This window comes from Petromyzon marinus, chromosome 62, assembly GCF_048934315.1.
Source record: "Petromyzon marinus isolate PM22_M1 ecotype Great Lakes invasive population chromosome 62, UKy_Petmar_22M1.pri1.0, whole genome shotgun sequence".
Lineage (NCBI taxonomy): Eukaryota > Metazoa > Chordata > Hyperoartia > Petromyzontiformes > Petromyzontidae > Petromyzon > Petromyzon marinus.
The window spans coordinates 6,361,004-6,384,846 of NC_133728.1; positions in this window are offsets into that span (position 1 = coordinate 6,361,004).

The window sequence follows — 23,843 nt, forward strand, 5'->3', positions numbered from 1 at the left end:
TGACGCGCGCGTGCATCCAAGCGCTGGAATTAAGGGCTCCGTGGACACGCATCGCTAATTGACAATCTCAAGCTAAGTGCGAACGAGGATGAAACATTATCTGTCGGGCTAATTATATATATAAATGTAAATATGTATATATCCCGGAGTGGATATGGGGGTTCGGGGAGAGTGTACGGAGCGGGACGTAAAATAAACGACAAAATTCGATAACTGGATTTTTTTTTAACTGCCACGTTTCGTCACATCTCCTGAAAAAGGGTAGTGGTGCCGGAACGTTGGACACCACGCCTGGACGCCGTTTGCGCAGCGAACTTCCCAAACCCCCCCCTCCCCCGCCCCGCCCTGCCCCCCGCGAAAGTCCCTCTAGCCTTCGCTCCAGACTCCGTAAAGACGATTCATGAATCATTCATACGGACAATATTCATTGTGATGATGATGATGATGCTGATGATGCTCATAATAATTACGAATGATGTTGATGAATAATTAAGCATTAACATCGAGCGCTAGCGACAGCTGTGCCAGCCCTGGACCCCGTGGCCTCAAACCGCGACGTGTCCTCACATGACAGCAAGACGACGTGGGGGCCGGGCGTCCTCGTCGCGGCGTCGAAACGAGGAGCGGCCGAAGCGCCCGACGATGAATCCATGAAGGCGGAGGGAAAGACCCCGTGGAGCTTGGAGAAAAATCCACGCGGCCGCAGGGTGAGAGAGAGAGAGACACGCAAACTCAAAATATACAAAAGCAGGCATCGTCAGGGTCGGGATCGAACCCGCGACCTCCTGCACACCAGGCGAGGTAGGTAACATCTCATAGCCACTGTGATGATGATGAGAGAGAGAGGCATGCAAACTCCAAATATACAGCAGCAGGCATCGTCAGGGTTGGGATCGAACCCGCGACCTCCTGCGTACCAGGCGTGGTAGTTAATATCTCATAGCCACCGTGATGATGATGATGAGAGAGAGACACCCAAACTCCAAATATACACAACCAGGCATCGTCAGGGTCGGGATCGAACCCGCGACCTCCTGCGTACCAGGCGAGATAGTTAACATCTCATAGCCACTGTGATGATGATGATGAGAGAGAGAGAGACACGCGAACTTCAAATATACACAACCAGGCATCTCATAGCCACTGTGATGATGATGATGAGAGAGAGAGACACGCGAACTTCAAATATACACAACCAGGCATCGTCAGGGTCGGGATCGAACCCGCGACCTCCTGCGTACCAGGCGAGGTAGTTAACATCTCATAGCCACTGTGATGATGATGATGATGATGAGAGAGAGAGGCACCCAAACTCCAAATACACAACCAGGCATCGTCAGGGTTGGGATCGAACCCGCGACCTCCTGCGTACCAGGCGAGATAGTTAACATCTCATAGCCACTGTGATGATGATGATGAGAGAGAGAGAGACACGCGAGCTTCAAATATACACAACCAGGCATCTCATAGCCACTGTGATGATGATGATGAGAGAGAGAGACGCGAACTTCAAATATACACAAGCAGGCATCGTCAGGGTCGGGATCGAACCCGCGACCTCCTGCGTGCCAGGCGAGGTAGTTAACATCTCATAGCCACCGTGATGATGATGATGATGAGAGAGAGACACGCAAACTCCAAATATACACAACCAGGCATCGTCAGGGTCGGGATCGAACCCGCGACCTCCTGCGTACCAGGCGAGGTAGTTAACATCTCCTAGCCACCGTGATGATGGGAGAGAGAGAGACACGCAAACACACACACACACACGTGGCAGAGCGCCACGTGTGTGTGTGTGTGTTTGTGTTTTGTTGGGAGCGGTAGTGTAGTAGCGGTTAGCGCTACGAACCTGGCGACCCGGGTTCGATTCCCGCTCACGGCCAACACCAGTTGACAATATATCTGAACCGGTCCTGGGACTCCCCTAGGTTGACTCGGCCTCAAATTAGTACCTGGTGCGATGCGTAAAAATTGCCACTTGGGTGAAGACAAAGGCGGCCGGGGGTGGTGCTGGCCACCCACCCCCTCGTGTGCCGTTAACAGCACTCCTACAGTCTGTTAAAGGCTATTCGTGGGATCTTTGTTTTTGTGTTTTCACAAAGTTTGTAGTTGCTTAAGGCGAGCTCGATTTTCACGAAATTGAATCATAAATTGCATCCTAGGGGCGCCACGGTGGCTAGGAGATGTTAACTACCTCCCTCGGAATACAGGAGGTCGTAGGTTCGATCCCGACCCCGACGCCTGCTGCTGTATATTTGGTGTTTGCGTGTCTCTCTCTCATCATCATCACGGTGGCTAGGAGATGTTAACTACCTCGCCTGGTGTACAGGAGGTCGTGGGTTCGATCCCGACCCCGACGCCTGATGATGTATATTTGGTGTTTGCGTGTCTCTCTCTCATCATCATCACGGTGGCTAGGAGATGTTAACTACCTCGCCTGGTGTACAGGAGGTCGTGGGTTCGATCCCGACCCCGACGCCTGATGATGTATATTTGAAGTTTGTGTGTCTCTCTCTCATCATCATCACGGTGGCTAGGAGATGTTGACTACCTCGCCTGGTGTACAGGAGGTCGTGGGTTCGATCCCGACCCCGACGCCTGATGATGTATATTTGAAGTTTGCGTGTCTCTCTTTCTCTCTCTGTGGTCGCGTGGATTTTTCTCCGGGTCCTCCGGGTTCTCCTCCCGCCCCCCCCCCCCCCCCACTCCACATTTGGAATGCACATCAGGCGTTTGGAATATTTGGCCTCTATACATGTCCACTTGACCACGATAAGCCACTCCGTGGAGCTATAATTTGTGATAACCAGGTCAAATTCCGAGAAAGAAGAGCTACTATATATATAAGCAGCTGAGTGAGCCTTCGTTATAGAGTAATTGTGTGTTACAAATTCCCACCTGACAACAAGCCACTTCGCTGTGCTATCATTCGTGACATCCAGGTCGCTTCTGAAAGAACAAAAAGTCCTACTTAGCAACCAAGTGGGGAATTAGATCGGTAACAATACCAAAAAGTAAAAAAAAAACGACCAATAAATTAACTGAATTCTAGTTTCCCTGCAGATTTTTTTTTTCTAGCATGCGGACGTGAGCGCAGTAATGCCGATTGTCAGACCGCCGAAGGGGCCAACGTTTAAAAGAACCCACCTTGAAGTTGTCAGATTCTCCTCCAAAGCCACGTGAATCTCAACCGAACGTAATCTCGCCTCGAACAAGTCTTTAAAAGAGCCAAACGTTGCAACGCGCCGAATGTACGCTAATGTATATTATTTATTTTTCCGTAACAAACCCCCGCGGGCGGATGTATCATTATATTTTTATTTAGGTTTTTTTGTGTGTTCCTTGGGATGTGTGGGTCCGTTCGCATTTCACGCGTACAGAGTCGTGAGTAAAATTCAATTTGCGTAAGCAAATGGGGGAGCGTGCATCCTGGGCACATTTTAGCCTCGTGTTTTTTTTTTGGTATTCCCCTTCCTCATCGTGTCTGCTTAAAACGTTACCTCTCCGTTGTGTTCTGTCGGACGCAATGTCCGTTGTTTTTTTTGTTGTTGCAAAATTTCTGGGGTTTTTTTTGCGCGTGTATGTGTGTGTGTGCCAAGCAATGAAAATGCGCGCGCGTTCAAAGCCGCGTCTGCATCACTGTGTTTGCCGCTGTGCACTGGGTATCGATCGCTCTCGGACATCCATTCCCTGTTTTTCTGTCGGTCTCGGTGAATCCTAACGGCGTGTTGGGAGCCTGACGTTTGGCGGTGCTGTTTGTTACTGCCCGCTTCCTACCGCTCGCGGCTCGACGATGATTCCTGAGGGTCAAAAAATAAATAAAAAACCATGGCAGGTGCCAAGCCGAGGCGGCAAGTGTCACTCGATGGACTGCCACCACCACAACCACCAACATCAACACCACCACCATCACCAACACCACCAACATCACCACCATCACCACCATCAACAGGGCCACCGCCAACACCACCTCGGCCAACAACCCCAGCACCACCACCACCACTACCACCATCGCTACCACCAACGCCACCACCACCGCCACCACTACCGCCTACCACCACTACCACCACCACTACCACCACCACCACTACCACCACCACTACCACCACCACCACCACCACCTCGGCCAACAACCCCAGCACCACCACCACCACCACCTCCACCACCACCGCCACCACCTCCACCACCACCGCCACCACCACCACCTCGGCCAACAACCCCAGCACCACCAACACCACTACCACCACCGCTACCACCAACGCCACCATCAACACCACCAACATCACCACCATCAACACGGCCACCGCCAACACCACCACCACCACCACCTCGGTCAACAACCCCAGCACCACCACCACTACCACCATCGCTACCACCAGCACCACCACCACTACCACCACCACCACCACCTCGGCCAACAACCCCAGCACCACCAACACCACCACCACCACCGCTACCACCACCGCTACCACCAACGCCTACCACCACCGCTACCACCAACGCCTACCACCACTACCACCACTACCACCACCACCACCACCGCCACCACCACCACCGCCTACCACCACCGCGGCCACGTGGAACGTGAGTCACCTCGCCAATCGCCGCCACCGCATTATTAACACATTTCGTTTCACTCGAACGTTTAAAAAAGGGCACCGGGGGGGCCAAGGTAAGGGGGTGAAGGAGGTGGAGGAGGTGGAGGATGGAGCCGCACGAAGACAATCGCACATTTCGTTTTAGTTGTAGCTGCGCTCAGCCCGAGCTCTCAGTGTCCTGCTAGTGGCATTGCCCTTGTGCTGCTGTTCGCCTGTTTGGCGTTCTTCTGGTCCAACACCGGCGGTGAGACTGGGCCCTAAAAGAAAGCTGTCTTCTTCTTTGGTTCTTTCGGTTAAGTCACGTAGAATGAGAATAAAATAATAAATTGATAAAATAAAATAACACAATAATATTCTCACGACGTTTCGGCCACAACACAAGCGGCCTTCATCAGGTGAAGGGACGAGACTGTCTGGTAGGACAGCGCTGGAGTGAAAGAGCCACGTTCAGATCACGGCCTTTAAGCTGTGTGAGAGGAACAAAGCGCCCTCAACTTTAGCACCACGGATAGCTACGAGCCCCGTTCAGACGGTCGAGTTCGTCCATGGTCTGAACAGAGGAGGGGGAGAGAGAGACAGCTTAGAGTCGCGGCATCTCTTCAGAAAGGTGAGAGACTCGATTAGTTGAGCCTTCTTATCCCGGAGTCTGTTGAATGATCTTAAGGATGTGTGGAATCCTTCCCCGTAGAGGCGGTTAAATTTCGATTTAAAGCTTTTGTGACTGCAATGATTCATCTTCTTTGGTTCTTTCGGTAAAGTCACGTAGAATGAGAATAAAATAATAAATTGATAAAATAAAATAACACAATAATATTCTCACGACGTTTTGGCCACAACACAAGCGGCCTTCATCAGGTGAAGGGACGAGACTGTCTGGTAGGACAGTGCTGGAGTGAAAGAGCCACGTTCAGATCACGGCCTTTAAGCTGTGTGAGAGGAACAAAGCGCCCTCAACTTTAGCACCACGGATAGCTACGGGCCCCGTTCAGACGGTCGAGTTCGTCCATGGTCGGAACAGAAGAGGGGGAGAGAGACAGCTTAGAGTCGCGGCATCTCTTCAGAAAGGTGAGAGACTCGATTAGTTGAGCCTTCTTATCCCGGAGTCTGTTGAATTATCTTAAGGATGTGTGGAATCCCTCCCCGTAGAGGCGGTTAAATTTCGATTTAAAGCTTTCGTGACTGCAATGATTCGCGCTGTCCTACCAGACAGTCTCGTCCCTTCACCTGATGAAGGCCGCTTGTGTTGTGGCCGAAACGTCGTGAGAATATTATTGTGTTATTTTATTTTATAAATTTATTATTTTATTCTCATTCTACGTGACTTTACCGAAAGAACCAAAGAAGATGAATCATTGCAGTCACGAAAGCTTTAAATCGAGAAAGCTGTCTCTTATTCTTGGTTCTTTTGGTAAAAGTCACGTGGAAGGGCGAAATAATAGAATAATAAACAAATAAAACATAATGCAAAATTCTCACGACGTTTCGATTGCAACACGAGCAATCGTCATCAGGTGTGAAAACCACAGCAAGGAAATGTTTTTTTGTTTGTTAGCTGAAGTGGGAGAGATGCTGTGGTAAGGGGTTAGAGAGAGAGGGGGGGGGGAGGAGCAAGGGAGGGGGGTAAGTAGGGGGAGGGTCGGGGCTAAAAAGGTGATGAACTCATTCTCCTGCAGGAGGGAGCTGGTAGGAACGTCGGGTTGCTCGGTCAATGGGCAGGGTCAACAACGGAGGCACCACCACGTGGTGTATTTAGCACCACGTGGTGTGTTCCGCACAATATGCCCGACTGTGAGGGCGGGCACAAGCCGGCGTGAGTAGGTGAAACGTTGAGTTTTATAAGGGGGGCACCACGGGGTGACCAGCCCCTCCCCCCCACCCAGCCCCTCCCCTCCCACCCCCCACCCAGCCACACCCCTCCCCACCCTCCCCTCTCCACCCAGCCCCACCCCCTCCCATTTTTGTATGCACGACGGACGGACGGACACAACAATCCCCTGTGGGCTGGTGGTGGTGTAGTAACCAGGAGGTTCCTACACAGTATTAACCAATGCCACTGCAGCTGAGCCGATGAAAGACACGAAAGCAACAGTAGCAGTACTGCCAAACGCTGGGAGGGTGCCTCTGGTGTGGACCAATCAGACAACATCTTAACACTGCTTTATTCTGGCCAGAAAGGGCAATGCCCTATTCTTATGTTTTGATAGTGCCAATGGAGTCCCCATGATGTAGCTGCTGAACCCCGTGCTCTCGATGTCCTGCTAGTGGCATTGCCCTTGTGCGGTTCGCCTGTTTGGCGTCCTCTGGTCTGACACCGGTGGTGAGACTGGGCCCTAAAGAAAGCTGTCTCTGGTGTGGGCCAATCAGCTTCAAAAGACATTGCACAATACTGTCAGAGCAAATGTTAATGCTGTGGATTTACTCTTCGACACAACGGTGGGCTCAAGTAGTGGACTATTTTGTCTTTTGTCAACGTGACACTGATTTTCCGTGTCGGGTGGTGGAGGGTTACGACACGTTTATAAATAACGCGATCTAACCCCAAAAAAACCTTTACTATGTCAGAGCATTCAACCGAGATGATGGATTCAAATTGAGCAATCATTGGAAAGATGTAATTAACAAAGTCAAACTTTAACTACCGGGCAGTTTACTGCTAGATAGCCGGTTTACATGTATTTTCATGAACGTACACATATTCCATATTCCCGGTCTATTACCCCCAGTACCACAAGTTGCTTATTAGCTTGCACATTTCAGTTTGAACTCCTTACGTTGTTAGCCTGCGCATTACCAACTTACCCACCCAGCAGCAGAACAAAATGCGGCTTAATCCTAGCTTCCTTATCTACTTCCGACATCTACATCTGTGTGAGTCTGAGTGTCTCTGTGTGAGTCTGTGTCTCTGTGTGAGTCTGTGTGTCTCTGTGTGAGTCTGTGAGTCTCTGTGTGAGTCTGAGTGTCTCTGTGTGAGTCTGTGTGTCTCTGTGTGAGTCTGTGTGTCTCTGTGTGAGTCTGAGTGTCTCTGTGTGAGTCTGTGTGTCTCTGTGTGAGTCTGAATGTCTCTGTGTGAGTCTGTGTCTCTCTGTGTGAGTCTGTGAGTCGCTGTGTGAGTCTGTGTGTCTCTGTGTGAGTCTGAGTGTCTCTGTGTGAGTCTGAGTGTCTCTGTGTGAGTCTGAGTGTCTCTGTGTGAGTCTGAGTGTGTGCGTGTGTGAGTCTGTGTGTCTCTGTGTGAGTCTGTGTGTCTCTGTGTGAGTCTGAGTGTCTCTGTGTGAGTCTGTGTGTCTCTGTGTGAGTCTGTGCGTCTCTGTGTGAGTCTGAGTGTCTCTGTGTGAGTCTGTGTCTCTGTGTGAGTCTGAGTGTGTGCGTGTGTGAGTCTGTGTGTCTCTATGTGAGTCTGTGTCTCTCTGTGTGAGTCTGAGTGTCTCTGTGTGAGTCTGAGTGTCTCTGTGTGAGTCTGAGTGTCTCTGTGTGAGTCTGAGTGTCTCTGTGTGAGTCTGAGTGTGTGCGTGTGTGAATCTGTGTGTCTCTGTGTGAGTCTGAGTGTCTCTGTGTGAGTCTTAGTGTATCTGTGTGAGTCTGTGCGTCTGTGTGTGAGTCTGAGTGTCTCTGTGTGAGTCTGTGTGTCTCTGTGTGAGTCTGTGTGTCTGTGTGTGTGAGTCTGTGTGTCTCTGTGTGAGTCTGAGTGTCTCTGTGTGAGTCTGAGTGTGTGCATGTGTGAGTCTGTGTGTCTCTGTGTGAGTCTGAGTGTTTGTGTGTGTGTCTCTGTGTGAGTCTGTGAGTCTCTGTGTGAGTCTGTGAGTCTCTGTGTGAGTCTGAGTGTGTGCGTGTGTGTCTCTGTGTGAGTCTGAGTATCTCTGTGTGAGTCTGAGTGTCTCTGTGTGAGTTTGAGTGTGTATCTGTGTGAGTCTGAGTGTCTCTGTGTGTCTGTGTGTCTCTGTGTGAGTCTGTGAGTCGCTGTGTGAGTCTGTGTGTCTCTGTGTGAGTCTGTGAGTCTCTGTGTGAGTCTGAGTGTCTCTGTTTGAGTCTGAGTGTCTATCTGTGAGTCTGAGTGTCTCTGTGAGTCTGAGTGTGTGCGTATGTGAGTCTGTGGGTCTCTGTGTGAGTCTGTGTGTCTCTGTGTGAGTCTGAGTGTCTCTGTGTGAGTCTGAGTGTGTGCGTGTGTGAGTCTGTGTGTGTGTCTCTGTGTGAGTCTGAGTGTCTCTGTGTGAGTCTGAGTGTCTCTGTGTGAGTCTGTGTGTCTCTGTGTGAGTCTGCGAGTCTCTGTGTGAGTCTGTGTGTCTCTGTGTAAGTCTGAGTGTCTCTGTGCGAGTCTGTGTATCTCTGTGTGAGTCTCTGTGTGTCTCTGTCTGAGTGTCTCTGTGTGAGTCTGTGTGTCTCTGTGTGAGTCTGAGTGTCTCTGTGTGAGTCTGAGTGTCTCTGTGTGAGTCTGTGTGTCTCTGTGTGAGTCTGTGTGTCTCTGTGTGAGTCTGAGTCTCTGTGTGAGTCTGTGTTTCTCTGTGTGAGTCTGTGTGTCTCTGTGTGAGTCTGAGTGTGTGCGTGTGTGAGTCTGAGTGTCTCTGGATGAGTCTGAGTGTCTCTGTGTGAGTCTGAGTGTCTCTGTGTGAGTCTCTGTGTGAGTCTGAGTGTCTCTGTGTGAGTCTAAGTGTCTCTGTGTGTCTCTGTGTGAGTCTGAGTGTCTCTGTGTGAGTCTGTGTGTCTCTGTGTGAGTCTAAGTCTCTGTGTGAGTCTGAGTTTCTCTGTGTGAGTCTGAGTGTCTCTGTGTGAGTCTGAGTGTGTGGGTGTGTGAGTTTGAGTGTGTGCATGTGTGTCTGAGTGTATCTGTGTAAGTCTGAGTGTGTGCGTGCCTGAGTCTGAGTCGCTGTGTGAGTCTGAGTGTCTCTGTGTGAGTCTGTGTGTCTCTGTGTGAGTCTGAGTGTGTGCGTGTGTGTCTGAGTGTATCTGTGTGAGTCTGTGTGTGCGTGTTTGTCTCTGTGTGAGTCTGTGTGTCTCTGTGTGAGTCTGAGTCTCTCTGTGTGAATCTGAGTGTGTGCGTGTGTGAGTCTGAGTGTCTCTGTGTGAGTCTAAATGTGTGCATGTGTGAGTTTGATTGTGTGCGTGGTTGTCTGTGTGTCTCTGTGTGAGTCTGAGTGTCTCTGTGTGAGTCTGAGTGTCTCTGTGTGAGTCTGTGTGTCTCTGTGTGAGTCTGCGAGTCTCTGTGTGAGTCTGTGTGTCTCTGTGTAAGTCTGAGTGTCTCTGTGCGAGTCTGTGTATCTCTGTGTGAGTCTCTGTGTGTCTCTGTCTGAGTGTCTCTGTGTGAGTCTGTGTGTCTCTGTGTGAGTCTGAGTGTCTCTGTGTGAGTCTGAGTGTCTCTGTGTGAGTCTGTGTGTCTCTGTGTGAGTCTGTGTGTCTCTGTGTGAGTCTGAGTCTCTGTGTGAGTCTGTGTTTCTCTGTGTGAGTCTGTGTGTCTCTGTGTGAGTCTGAGTGTGTGCGTGTGTGAGTCTGAGTGTCTCTGGATGAGTCTGAGTGTCTCTGTGTGAGTCTGAGTGTCTCTGTGTGAGTCTCTGTGTGAGTCTGAGTGTCTCTGTGTGAGTCTAAGTGTCTCTGTGTGTCTCTGTGTGAGTCTGAGTGTCTCTGTGTGAGTCTGTGTGTCTCTGTGTGAGTCTAAGTCTCTGTGTGAGTCTGAGTTTCTCTGTGTGAGTCTGAGTGTCTCTGTGTGAGTCTGAGTGTGTGGGTGTGTGAGTTTGAGTGTGTGCATGTGTGTCTGAGTGTATCTGTGTAAGTCTGAGTGTGTGCGTGCCTGAGTCTGAGTCGCTGTGTGAGTCTGAGTGTCTCTGTGTGAGTCTGTGTGTCTCTGTGTGAGTCTGAGTGTGTGCGTGTGTGTCTGAGTGTATCTGTGTGAGTCTGTGTGTGCGTGTTTGTCTCTGTGTGAGTCTGTGTGTCTCTGTGTGAGTCTGAGTCTCTCTGTGTGAATCTGAGTGTGTGCGTGTGTGAGTCTGAGTGTCTCTGTGTGAGTCTAAATGTGTGCATGTGTGAGTTTGATTGTGTGCGTGGTTGTCTGTGTGTCTCTGTGTGAGTCTGAGTGTCTCTGTGTGAGTCTGTGTGTCTCTATGTGAGTCTGTGTGTCTCTGTGTGAGTCTGTGTGTCTCTGTGTGAGTCTGTGAGTCTCTGTGTGAGTCTGTGAGTCTCTGTGTGAGTCTGTGTGTCTCTGTGTGAGTCTGAGTGTCTCTGTGTGAGTCTGAGTGTCTCTGTGTGAGTCTGTGTGTCTCTGTGTGAGTCTGTGTGTCTCTGTGTGAGTCTGAGTCTCTGTGTGAGTCTGTGTGTCTCTGTGTGAGTCTGTGTGTCTCTGTGTGAGTCTGAGTGTGTGCGTGCGTGAGTCTGAGTGTCTCTGGATGAGTCTGAGTGTCTCTGTGTGAGTCTGAGTGTCTCTGTGTGAGTCTCTGTGTGAGTCTGAGTGTCTCTGTGTGAGTCTGAGTGTCTCTGTGTGTCTCTGTGTGAGTCTGAGTGTCTCTGTGTGAGTCTGTGTGTCTCTGTGTGAGTCTAAGTCTCTGTGTGAGTCTGAGTTTCTCTGTGTGAGTCTGAGTGTCTCTGTGTGAGTCTGAGTGTGTGCGTGTGTGTCTGAGTGTATCTGTGTGAGTCTGTGCGTGTGCGTGTTTGTCTCTGTGTGAGTCTGTGTGTCTCTGTGTGAGTCTGAGTCTCTCTGTGTGAGTCTGAGTGTGTGCGTGTGTGAGTCTGAGTGTCTCTGTGTGAGTCTGTGTGTCTCTATGTGAGTCTGTGTGTCTCTGTGTGAGTCTGTGTGTCGCTGTGTGAGTCTGTGTGTCTCTGTGTGAGTCTGTGAGTCTCTGTGTGAGTCTGTGAGTCTCTGTGTGAGTCTGTGTGTCTCTGTGTGAGTCTGAGTGTCTCTGTGTGAGTCTGAGTGTCTCTGTGTGAGTCTGTGTGTCTCTGTGTGAGTCTGAGTGTCTCTGTGTGAGTCTGTGTGTCTCTGTGTGAGTCTGAGTGTCTCTGTGTGAGTCTGTGAGTCTCTGTGTGAGTCTGTGTCTCTGTGTGAGTCTGTGAGTCTGTGTGTGATACTGAGTGTCTCTGTGTGAGTCTGAGTGTCTGCGTGTGTGTCTCTGTGTGTGTCTGTGTGTCTCTGTGTGAGTCTGAGTGACTCTGTGTGAGTCTGTGAGTCTCTGTGTGAGTCTGAGTGTCTCTGTGTGAGTCTGAGTGTCTCTGTGTGAGTCTGAGTGTGTGCGTGTGTGAGTCTGTGTGTCTCTGTGTCAGTCTGAGTGTCTCTGTGTGAGTTTGAGTGTCTCCGTGTGAGTCTGAGAGTCTCTGTGTGAGTCTGTGTCTCTGTGTGAGTCTGTGAGTCGTTGTGTGAGTCTGAGTGTCTCTGTGTGAGTGTGAGTGTGTGCGTGTGTGTCTCTCTGTGTGTCTGTGTGTCTCTGTGTGAGTCTGTGTGTCTCTATGTGAGTCTGTGTGTCTCTGTGTGAGTCTGTGTGTCGCTGTGTGAGTCTGTGTGTCTCTGTGTGAGTCTGTGAGTCTCTGTGTGAGTCTGTGAGTCTCTGTGTGAGTCTGTGTGTCTCTGTGTGAGTCTGAGTGTCTCTGTGTGAGTCTGAGTGTCTCTGTGTGAGTCTGTGTGTCTCTGTGTGAGTCTGAGTGTCTCTGTGTGAGTCTGTGTGTCTCTGTGTGAGTCTGAGTGTCTCTGTGTGAGTCTGTGTGTCTCTGTGTGAGTCTGTGAGTCTCTGTGTGAGTCTGTGTCTCTGTGTGAGTCTGTGAGTCTGTGTGTGATACTGAGTGTCTCTGTGTGAGTCTGAGTTTCTGCGTGTGTGTCTCTGTGTGTGTCTGTGTGTCTCTGTGTGAGTCTGAGTGACTCTGTGTGAGTCTTTGAGTCTCTGTGTGAGTCTGAGTGTCTCTGTGTGAGTCTGAGTGTCTCTGTGTGAGTCTGAGTGTGTGCGTGTGTGAGTCTGTGTGTCTCTGTGTCAGTCTGAGTGTCTCTGTGTGAGTTTGAGTGTCTCCGTGTGAGTCTGAGAGTCTCTGTGTGAGTCTGTGTCTCTGTGTGAGTCTGTGAGTCTTTGTGTGAGTCTGAGTGTCTCTGTGTGAGTGTGAGTGTGTGCGTGTGTGTCTCTCTGTGTGTCTGTGTGTCTCTGTGTGAGTCTGTGTGTCTCTATGTGAGTATGTGTGTCTCTGTGTGAGTCTGTGTGTCGCTGTGTGAGTCTGTGTGTCTCTGTGTGAGTCTGTGAGTCTCTGTGTGAGTCTGTGAGTCTCTGTGTGAGTCTGTGTGTCTCTGTGTGAGTCTGAGTGTCTCTGTGTGAGTCTGAGTGTCTCTGTGTGAGTCTGTGTGTCTCTGTGTGAGTCTGAGTGTCTCTGTGTGAGTCTGTGTGTCTCTGTGTGAGTCTGAGTGTCTCTGTGTGAGTCTGTGTGTCTCTGTGTGAGTCTGTGAGTCTCTGTGTGAGTCTGTGTCTCTGTGTGAGTCTGTGAGTCTGTGTGTGATACTGAGTGTCTCTGTGTGAGTCTGAGTTTCTGCGTGTGTGTCTCTGTGTGTGTCTGTGTGTCTCTGTGTGAGTCTGAGTGACTCTGTGTGAGTCTTTGAGTCTCTGTGTGAGTCTGAGTGTCTCTGTGTGAGTCTGAGTGTCTCTGTGTGAGTCTGAGTGTGTGCGTGTGTGAGTCTGTGTGTCTCTGTGTCAGTCTGAGTGTCTCTGTGTGAGTTTGAGTGTCTCCGTGTGAGTCTGAGAGTCTCTGTGTGAGTCTGTGTCTCTGTGTGAGTCTGTGAGTCTTTGTGTGAGTCTGAGTGTCTCTGTGTGAGTCTGAGTGTGTGCGTGTGTGTCTCTCTTTGTGTCTGTGTGTCTCTGTGTGAGTCTGAGTGACTCTGTGTGAGTCTGTGAGTCTCTGCGTGGGTCTGAGTGTCTCTGTGTGAGTCTGAGTGTCTCTGTGTGAGTCTGAGTGTCTCTGTGTGAGTCTGAGTGTGTGCTTGTGTAAGTCTGTGTGTCTCTGTGTGAGTCTGTGAACGTGTCTCTCCCTATATCTCGCTCTTTGTGCTATCCAATGGGTCTCTATACAAGTCTGTGAGTATAATAATAGGGTTTTAACCCCTCTTTTTCTGGCAACAAAACTGCAACCTTTTTACAAGGATCCATGTCTGCATTAACCACAATACCTGCAGTCAAAATGCAAACAACAAAAAAAACATACTATGATAATATATGATGCATTGTCCTTGAAACTGATTGGTCCACACCAAGGGACGGCTTTCTTTTGAGCCTCGACCCACTCGGTGCTCGACCAGATGACGCCAGAAGGCGTCACACTCTTCGTGTGTGCCTCTATGCGAGCTCACGAATCTCTGCAAGCACCACGCCCGACCGCCTTTTTTTCCCCAGTGGCGGTGTCTACCGCACACAGCACCAGGTACTCATCTGATACTGAATCAACGTGTCAGAGATCTCCAGATCATCGCTGTTCAAGTTGGCTGTGAGCAGGGAATCGAACTCGGGTCATAACGACTACACAAGCGCTCCCCATTCACACGCAGCAAAGACAAAGATCCCCCGCGTAGCCTTAACAGACTGTTGGGGCAAGTGCTGTTAGCGAGCCGCGCCTACGAGCCAGGAACGGCACACACAGCAAAGACAAAGATCCCCCGCGTAGCCTTAACAGACTGTTGGGGCAAGTGCTGTTAGGGGCCGTCCATAAATGACGTCACGCACCTGGGAGGGGGGGGGGGGTGTGTCAGACATTTGTGACGATGTGTGACGAGGGGGGGGGGGGGGTTGAGAAATGTGACGTCACATCAAAATGCGAAACATTCTACTTAATTTAATAGACTTTTTTATAATGTTTTTCTCCTACAACATCAGAGTGCAGCGTGCACATTAAATACGCACTACAATGACAATAGTTTAAAGCGATTTGAAGCAATTTTTTTTTGGGGGGGGGGAGTGGGGGGTGGGGCAGAGCTTTGTGACGTCATTTGAGGGTGGTCTGACTTTTTGTGACGTCGTGTGACGAGGGGGGGAGGGGGGGGTAAAAATCGTCCAAAATCGCATGACGTCATTTATGGACGGCCCCATAGGCTTAACAGACTGGTGGGGCAAGTGCTGTTAGCGAAAACCCACGAAGACCTGCATCGGCACAAACACACACAGACCAATAATACAAAGAGCCACCATTGGCCACGAAGTGGCGATGATGGCACCACGGACGGCCCTCTGACAGGAGATAGCGGGGCAGACCCGGCAGGCTGACTGAGATGACCAGGCACATGCACCACCTGTGCCCCCTACTGTGGCAACTTGTCAAATTTTATCCTGCCCGGCGCTCCGCGCGTTGTTGTGAGCGTCGCTCCTCCGCCCTCCGTTGTTGTTGGAGGGCGACTGCCTCCAACTGCCCCGTAGCAGCGTCCTTCACGAGCCTCCTCCTCCACAGAGGCCGATCTTGACCACCGCTGGTACCAGTCATCGGCAAGTCCACTCAGCTCCACGTCCTCCTGTTCCACATCACTCCATCTCTTCTCTAGCCCGTGCCGCGCCCGTTTAGCCCCCCCTATATCCGGCCGAACAAAAGCTGTTTCGGCATGCGGTGGCTGGGCATGCGGGCTACGGGACCCAGCCAACGCAGCCTCGCCTGCCAGGAGGAGCTCACCGATGGGACTTTGTCCCAGATCTTTAAAGGATTTTGCGAGCTCCTCACACGATCCAGTCTGGTTTAGTCCAGAATGGATCGTTGGCATGCCAGCCTGATTGATTTCTAGCCGGCGAAGATGTTCCATTCGAGGGGTTCACGTTTCGCAAGCGCAGAGAAGGGTGGGCATGGCCGTGGGCGAGAAGTCCCGAAGCTTAGTGCGGAGCGACAGACCCCAGGTAGCTTCGACACGGCGTTACAAATACAAAGATTTCCCGCATAGCCTTAACAGACTGCTGGGGCAAGTGCCGTTAGCGAGCAGCACCTATGAAGGCCGGGCACGGCACACGAGGGGGTGGGTGGCCAGCACCACGTCCCGGCCGCCTTTGTCTCCCCGGTGGAGATGATCCGGACATGAAACCATGAACTCATTCGTGGCTGAGTCGGCCTACGTGCACGACACACACTCACGCTAGAAGAAAGAAAGACACACAGAGAGAGAGAGAGAGCGAGGGATATTGACACGCTCCGAATAGAAACCACGTGCTTTGTGGAGAGCGAGAGAGACAGAGAGAAAACGAGCGGTGGAGCGCTGAGAAAATTTAAAATTTTTTCCCCCTTCGCATCGTAAATAAGAGCCGAGTGGTGTTGTTGTTGTTTTTTTGCCGGGGTAGCAGTGGAAGCGAGGCTGAGCGCGCGGAATTATTTTATTTATTTGTTTGATAAGTGGGGGGCGGGGGGGGTGGAACGTAGTGGCGAGAGTGGAAATATAAAAATTGTACAGCAGTGCGGGCAGTCGGTGGGGAGGGGGGTGGGAGGAAATTCGGCTCCGAGGAGCAAGTCAAAACCATGGCAGGTGTAAATAGCACGTGGGCCCAGCAAGCACGCGTGAAGGGTGTGTCTGTAGGGTGTGTCTGTAGGGTGTGTCTGTAGGGTGTGTGGGTAGGGTGTGTCTGTAGGGTGTGTCTGTAGGGTGTGTCGGTAGGTTGTGTCTGTAGGGTGTGTCGGTAGGGTGTGTGGGGAGGGTGTGTCTGTAGGGTGTGTGGGTTGGGTGTGTCTGTAGGGTGTGTCTGTAGGGTGTGTCTGTAGGGTGTGTCTGTAGGGTGTGTGGGTAGGGTGTGTCTGTAGGGTGTGTCTGTAGGGTGTGTGGGTAGGGTGTGTCTGTAGGGTGTGTGGGTAGGGTGTGTGGGTAGGGTGTGTCTGTAGGGTGTGTGGGTAGGGTGTGTCTGTAGGGTGTGTCTGTAGGGTGTGTCTGTAGGGTGTGTCTCTAGGGTGTATCTGTAGGGTGTGTCTGTAGGGTGTGTCTGTAGGGTGTATCTGTAGGGTGTGTCTGTAGGGTGTGTCTGTAGGGTGTCTGTAGGGTGTGTCTGTAGGGTGTGTCTGTAGGATGTTTGTAGGGTGTGTCTGTAGGATGTCTGTAGGGTGTGTCTGTAGGGTGTGTCTGTAGGGTGTGTCTGTAGGGTGTGTCTGTAAGGTGTGTCTGTAGGGTGTGTGGGTAGTGTGTGTCTGTAGGGTGTGTCTGTAGGGTGTGTCTGTAGGATGTGTCTGTAGGGTGTGTCTGTAGGGTGTGTCTGTAGGGTGTGTGGGTAGGGCGTGTCTGTAGGGTGTGTCTGTAGGGTGTGTCTGTAGGGTGTGTCTGTAGGGTGTGTCTGTAGGGTGTGTGGGTAGGGTGTGTCTGTAGGGTGTGTCTGTAGGATGTGTCTGTAGGGTGTGTTTGTAGGGTGTGTCTGTAGGGTGTGTCTGTAGGGTGTGTGGGTAGGAGGGTAGGGGTCAGTTTGGAATATTACTTCCCCCCTAGCACCACTAGCCCCCCCCCCCCCAGCATCCACACTACCCTCCCCCCACAATATATAAACAAACCTTGCAATGTATGAGCAAACGAATTAATGAGTGCATTTACGGATATATAAATAAGTAAATAGACGCTATTTGGGTTTAAAGCATTAAAAAGCGTGAATTGTTCGTCCAATTTGAGCCAAACTCGACTGACCGGTACATCAGGGGTCACCTTTGCCAAAGAGCTCAGACAACAATTATAAATTACTAAGCTACTTTATTAATTGTTACAGTTTATATTACCAGGTGAGGCCCTCCATCGAGCGAGATATCTTTATAAATCTCTCGATCTCAGAAGCGACCTGGCGCACACGACAAGTGGGAGCTCAACGAATAGGACTGTCGTCGTCGTCGAAATCATCATCATCATCACCGTGTGGACATTTGCAGCAGCAAAATCATCTAAACGCGTGATGTTGATTGTCTGAATGTGGAAGGAACCCGGAGAAAAATCCACGCGACCACGGGGAGAGAGAGAGAGAGACGCGAACTCCAAATATACAGCAGCAGGCGTCACATAGATCGGGATCGAACCCACGACCTCCTGTACACCAGGCGAGGCAGTTAACATCTCCTAGCCACCGTGATGATGATGATGAGAGAGAGAGAGAGAGACACGCAAACTCCAAATATACAGCAGCAGGCATCACATAGATCGGGATGGAACCCACGACCTACTGTATACCAGGCGAGGTAATTAACATCTCCTAGCCACCGTGATGATGATGGGAGAGAGACACGCAAACTCCAAATATACAGCAGCAGACGTCACATAGATCGGGATCGAACCCACGACCTCCTGTATACCTGGCGAGGTAGTTAACATCTCCTCGCCACCTTGGGCGTCAGTGTGCGAGATCGAACCCACGACCTCCTGTACACCAGGCGAGGTAGTTAACATCTCCTAGCCACCTTGGGCGTCAGGGTGCGAGATCGAACCCACTACCTCCTGTATACCAGGCGAGGTAGTTAACATCTCCTAGCCACCGTGATGATGATGATGAGAGAGACACGCAAACTACAAATATACAGCAGCAGGCGTCATGGGCGGGATCGAACCCACGACCTCCTGTATACCAGGCGAGGTAGTTAACATCTCCTAGCCACCTTGGGCGTCAGTGTGCGAGATCGAGCCCACGACCTCCTGTATACGAGGCGAGGTAGTTAACATCTCCTAGCCACCTTGGGCGTCAGTGTGCGAGATCGAACCCACTACCTCCTGTATACCAGGCGAGGTAGTTAACATCTCCTAGCCACCTTGGGCATCAGTGTGCGAGATCGAACCCACGACCTCCTGTATACCAGGCGAGGTAGTTAACATCTCCTAGCCACCTTGGGCGTCAGTGTGCGAGATCGAACCCACGACCTCCTGTATACCAGGCGAGGTAGTTAACATCTCCTAGCCACCTTGGGCGTCAGTGTGCGAGATCGAACCCACGACCTCCTGTATACCAGGCGAGGTAGTTAACATCTCCTAGCCACCACGGCGCCCCCACGATGGAGCGACGAGACAATCCTCAGGAAATCAAACTGCGTCGCGTGAGAAATCGGAGACATCGCAGGAAACACGTGGCCACTGATGGGCGGGCACGTGATGAGAACAGCTCACGAGAGGCGATGGGCGAAACTTACTCCTCTGGAGTGGAGACCGGCAGGGTGGACATTGCCCCATGCTTCACCGATTATAAATGTGTATATATATAAACAGGGTGTTTGAAAAATGATGGAGGCGATTTGAAATCGTTTTGCTTTGAAATTGGGTCAATCATTTTTAAACACCCTTTTATTTATGTTTTCCTTTTAAGGCCACAGACACTCGCTGTTGCTGCTGCTGCTGTTGTTGTTGTTGTTGACAGGGGACGTGTTGCGTCATTGTTGTTGCTGTTGTTTGTTGTGCGTTGCACCGATGCTACCAACGCAGCATCACCAAAACATAATTTCAAATTTGCAAACTCGACTTGAGAGATATCGCGACCACCGCGTACATGACCCCCAGCTAACGTACACAAGAGGCGACAACTCCAAGCACCGCACAGATTGATTCAATAAATCCACCGTTGGAAGAGAGAGCGGGGTGGGGAGATGGGCAGCTATGTCCTTTTCCGCATGCCCCGAGGTTGTGTCAACTGAAAAAACGAGCAACAACAACTCGAACGAAAGCAATTTTCACATCTCACAAATGTATTTGCGTCCCAAAACGAGCCGTTAACAATCGGGCAGCCAACGTATTCGTTTGCCCCGAAGGCTGTTCGACAAAAACTGCGTAATTACGTGCAAAAAAAAATAATCAACTTTCACAAGCCCATAACAATATTGCGCGATGATGTTGCTTTTATCAGTCGCGATCATTATCATCATCATCATGAAACGCTTGGTCCGTAAACAAAATGATATAGGGCGCGTCTAAAACAATGTTAACATAAGACAAGAGTTATTGCTAATGTGCGGGGTTTTTTAAATATTTACTCGGAAGACGGTAACTAATACGTAAGTAAACGTCACATATCGACTCATAGATACAGTGTATAGCTGTAGTGCCACACCGAGATAATTGATGGTACAACAATAATTGTTGTGGTTGGTACAACAATTGTTGTTGGTACAACAATAAGTGTGGTTGGTGCAACATTTATTGTTGTTGGTAGAACAATTGTTGTTGTTGGTACAACAATTATTGTTGTTGGTATAACAATTGTAGTTGTTTTACAACAATAATTGTTGTTGCTACAACAATTGTTATTGTTGGTACAACAATTATTGTTGTTGGTACAACAATTGTAGTTGTTTTACAACAATAATAATTGTTGTTGGTACAATTGTGGTTGTTGGTACAACAATAATTGTTGTTGGTACAACAATTGTAGTTTTTTTACAACAATAATAATTGTTGTTGGTACAACAATTGTGGTTGTTGGTACAACAATAATTGTTGTTGGTACAACAATTGTAGTTGTTTTACAACAATAATAGTTGTTGTTGGTACAACAATTGTGGTTGTTGGTACAACAATAATTGTTGTTGGTACAACAATTGTTGTTGTTGTTGTTGGCTCGCCCACCGAACAAAGACGGTGGTCACCGCTCTCAGATGCGTTTCTGCGGCCGTCTGGAACGCTCTCCCTCCCGATATCAGGAAGCCGCTGGGAGCGATGCACTTTTAAATCACCTATATTTAATACGCATTCCTTTACGAGTGATTTTTTTTGTGTTTGGTGCAAAAACGTTGTTCAAAATACAAACACTAGGAATCCAAATTTTGATTTAAAGCTTTCGTGACTGCAGTAATTCATATTCTTAGTTCTTTCGGTAAAGTCACGTTGAAGGGAAACAACAAAATAATAAAATATATATAAAACAATAAAAAATTATCACGACGTTTCGACCATAACATAAACGGTCGTCTTCAGGTGTGTTGGTTTGCATAAATATAGATGGACTAGTCCTAAATAAACTTCCAAATCGCTGCGCGTGGCGCTAACGTTTTTTTATAAATAAATAAATGCACCGTTTAAAAATAAATTTATGCAAACCAACACACCTGAAGACGACCGTTTGTGTTATGGTCGAAACGTCGTGAGAATTTGTATTGTTTTATATATATTTTATTATTTTGTTGATTCCCTTCAACGAGACTTTACCGAAAGAACTAAGGATATATAATACTAGGAATCCACTGATGCTATGCACTCTGACATCCAAATTCAAAACTCGTGCCTTTAGGAGTGCTCGTTGTGTTTACTTTGTTGCCCTTCTGCCGCACCTCCGATTAGCTCGGTTGACTACGTACGGTACGAATTGAAGGTCAACACACCCACTACACACCGCTATACACTACACACTACTAAACCCTACACCGCTACACTCGATTCAAAGCTCCTTTCAAACGCACCTCCGATTAGCGCGGTTGGGCTACGTACGGTGCGGAAGCAGTTCGACACACGGGTGACATACATGAGCGCGGTTGGGCTACGTACGGAGCGAAAGAAGTTCAGCACGCGTGACAGCAGTGGCAGGCAATTCAGCGGCGGGCGCATTCACGGCAGCTGTGTCTCGGGGCGTACGCAGATCGGCCTGGGAAATTAGAACAGAATACGCACAGGAGGCAAGGGGACAGATCACGTAGCAGCATTGTAACTCGCTCTCTGCTCGGCGTTTAAAGTCCCCTTGTTGTTTTGGGTCTTTGTCTAACGTTCGTTTTACGTTCGGTTGTTTTTTTTTTGTTGCTGCTGTCTGTTCGAACACTAAGGGGTGACTGTGGGTGCGTTGGAGAGTCATGGGGAGGGGCGGTGTAGCGGTTAGCTCTACGCCGCGCAAAGAAACCGGCGACCCGGGTTCGATTCCCGCTCACGGCCAACGCAAGTGACGATTGTCTGAACCGGTCGTGGGCCTCCCATAGGTAGACTCAGCCTCAAATGAGTACCTGGTGCGGTGTGTAAACATCGCCAGTGGGGAGACAAAGGCGGTCGGGCGTGGTGCTGGCCACCCACCCCCTCGTGTACCGTCCCGGCCTTCATAGGTACTCGCTAACAGCACTTGCCCCTGCAGTCTGTTTCAGGCTATACGGGGCGATCTTTGTTTTGTACGTGTCCTACCATTTTCCCAGAACTCTCTACACGACGCGTGCACAAATGAATATACACGCGTGCGTACACGTGGTAAAACACAATGATAATAAAATAGGTGTGCTTCATTTACACACACACACACACAAAGGCAAAGAATCCCCGTGCAGCCACACCGAATGTTGTAGTAAAGTGCTGATAGCCTACACTCTGTCTTCACATTGCCAGCCGCGGTGGGAGATGTCAACTTCTCCACTAAACGCACAACGCGAATTTTACAACCTGATCGCCTTCAAACGGCAACGAAGTCAAATCGCAATCGGCGGCATCGTTGTTTTGCTTGAGCTGCCGTCGGGGCGCGTTCCGTTCGCAACGCGACCAGAAAGAAACCAAATGAAACTAAACCAAAGTCGCGTCGTGTGGTAGGTGGGCTCACGACACACACACACACACACATGGGGGGCGTCCGCGCGAACTCTGAGCCAACAAGTGAACGCTTCGTCGTGACGCAACCACGGCAACATCGTCACTCACCACGCTCGGCCTTTCACGTTCGTTCGCTTTGCGCCGGACGGCCGGGCTCCTTTTGCTCAACGTTCGCTCCGTTCCGTTTGCCTAGTCGACCGTGATAAAAAAAATTTTTGGGTGTCATTGCGTGGACAAAAACTGCGTCGTTAAATCCGCCGCCGCCACCGCCACCACTAGGGACGCATGGCCAATCAGCAAAGGGGGGCCCCTCCGGGACGTAAACAAAAGCGCGGGGGCCAATTCATCACGAGCTCAGCACCAACCGGTCGCGCGTTGGAGAGTAAAACCGACGGCGACATTTACAACTCGAGTGGCCGTGACGTTTCGCCGGTAATTACAACAACAACGACAACAACATCAACAACGACAACATCAACATCAACGACAACGATGAACAGCATCCTCAGGCGGCAGCCAGGGATTCGTGGACAAAACCCTCCTCCAGTCACACCTCTTGACGAGACGGGCTGCGGTGAGCGTGACGTCGTCACTTGTGAGCCAATCAGGTGCGAAGGCCAGAGAGTGGTGGGGGCGGTGGGGGAGGGGGGAGAGGGGGGGCGATTAATTAATGCAAAAAAAATCACGACGGATTTCCAATTCCCGTTGGGATATACATGGGCCAATCAACATTGCACATTAATGCCTGCACAACATGCATGTGGATCCTGCCAGTATGTATATATATTTTTGGGGCGCAAGACAATCGCAGCAGCGGTTATTGTCTGCTGACCGTTAAACACCACCGATGTATGGTGACCGTGTATAAGGCGTGCAGTCAAACAGTGTAATAGTAGTAGTATAGTGTAATGACGACTTGAGACACGTCTCTTGAGATGGCACTTCACCGAAGGCTCGTTCACTTGACATCAGGCGGAGATCCACACTGCAACAGCCCCAAGTCCCCCGCGCGTCTCCCCCTTATATAGCAGCACGTGGCCACGCCCCCCTTCTTGATCATTCTCGCTGACTCTGGACGCTCCCTCTACCGGCAGACAACCACCGTCCTCTTCCATCACCTGACCACGCTGCCTTCTCGAACATTCCAATGGCCACCGGTCCCTTCGCATTCACAGCTGACTCCCCTGTCATTACCTCCCATGGCCACCAGTCCCTTCACACTTACAGCTGATACCCCTGTCATTACCTCCGTGGACACCAGTCCCTTCGCACTCACAACTGATACCCCTGTTATTACCTCCAGTGACCACTAGTCCATTCGTACTGTAGGCTGACTCCCCTGTCATTACCTCCCGTGGACAATAGTCCATTCGCACTGCAGGCTGACTTCCCTGTCATTTCCTCCCATGGCCACTAGTCCATTTGTACTGTAGGCTGACTTCCCTGTCATTACCTCCCGTGGCCACTAGTGCATTCGTGCTGTAGGCTGACTCCCCTGTCATTACCTCCCGTGGACACTAGTCCATTCGTACTGCAGGTTGACTCCCCTGTCATTACCTCCCGTGGACACTAGTGCATTCGTATTGAAGGCTGACTCCCCTGTCATTACCTCCCGTGGCCACTAGTCCATTCGTACTGCAGGCTGACTCCCCTGTCATTACCTCCCGTGGCCACTAATGCATTCTTACTGTAGGCTGACTCACCTGTCATTACTTCCCGTGGCCACTAGTCCATTTGTACTGCAGGCTGACTCCCCTGTCATTAGCTCCTGTGGCCACTAGTGCATTCGCACTGCAGGTTGACTCCCCTGTCATTACCGCCCGTGTACACTAGTCCATTTCTAC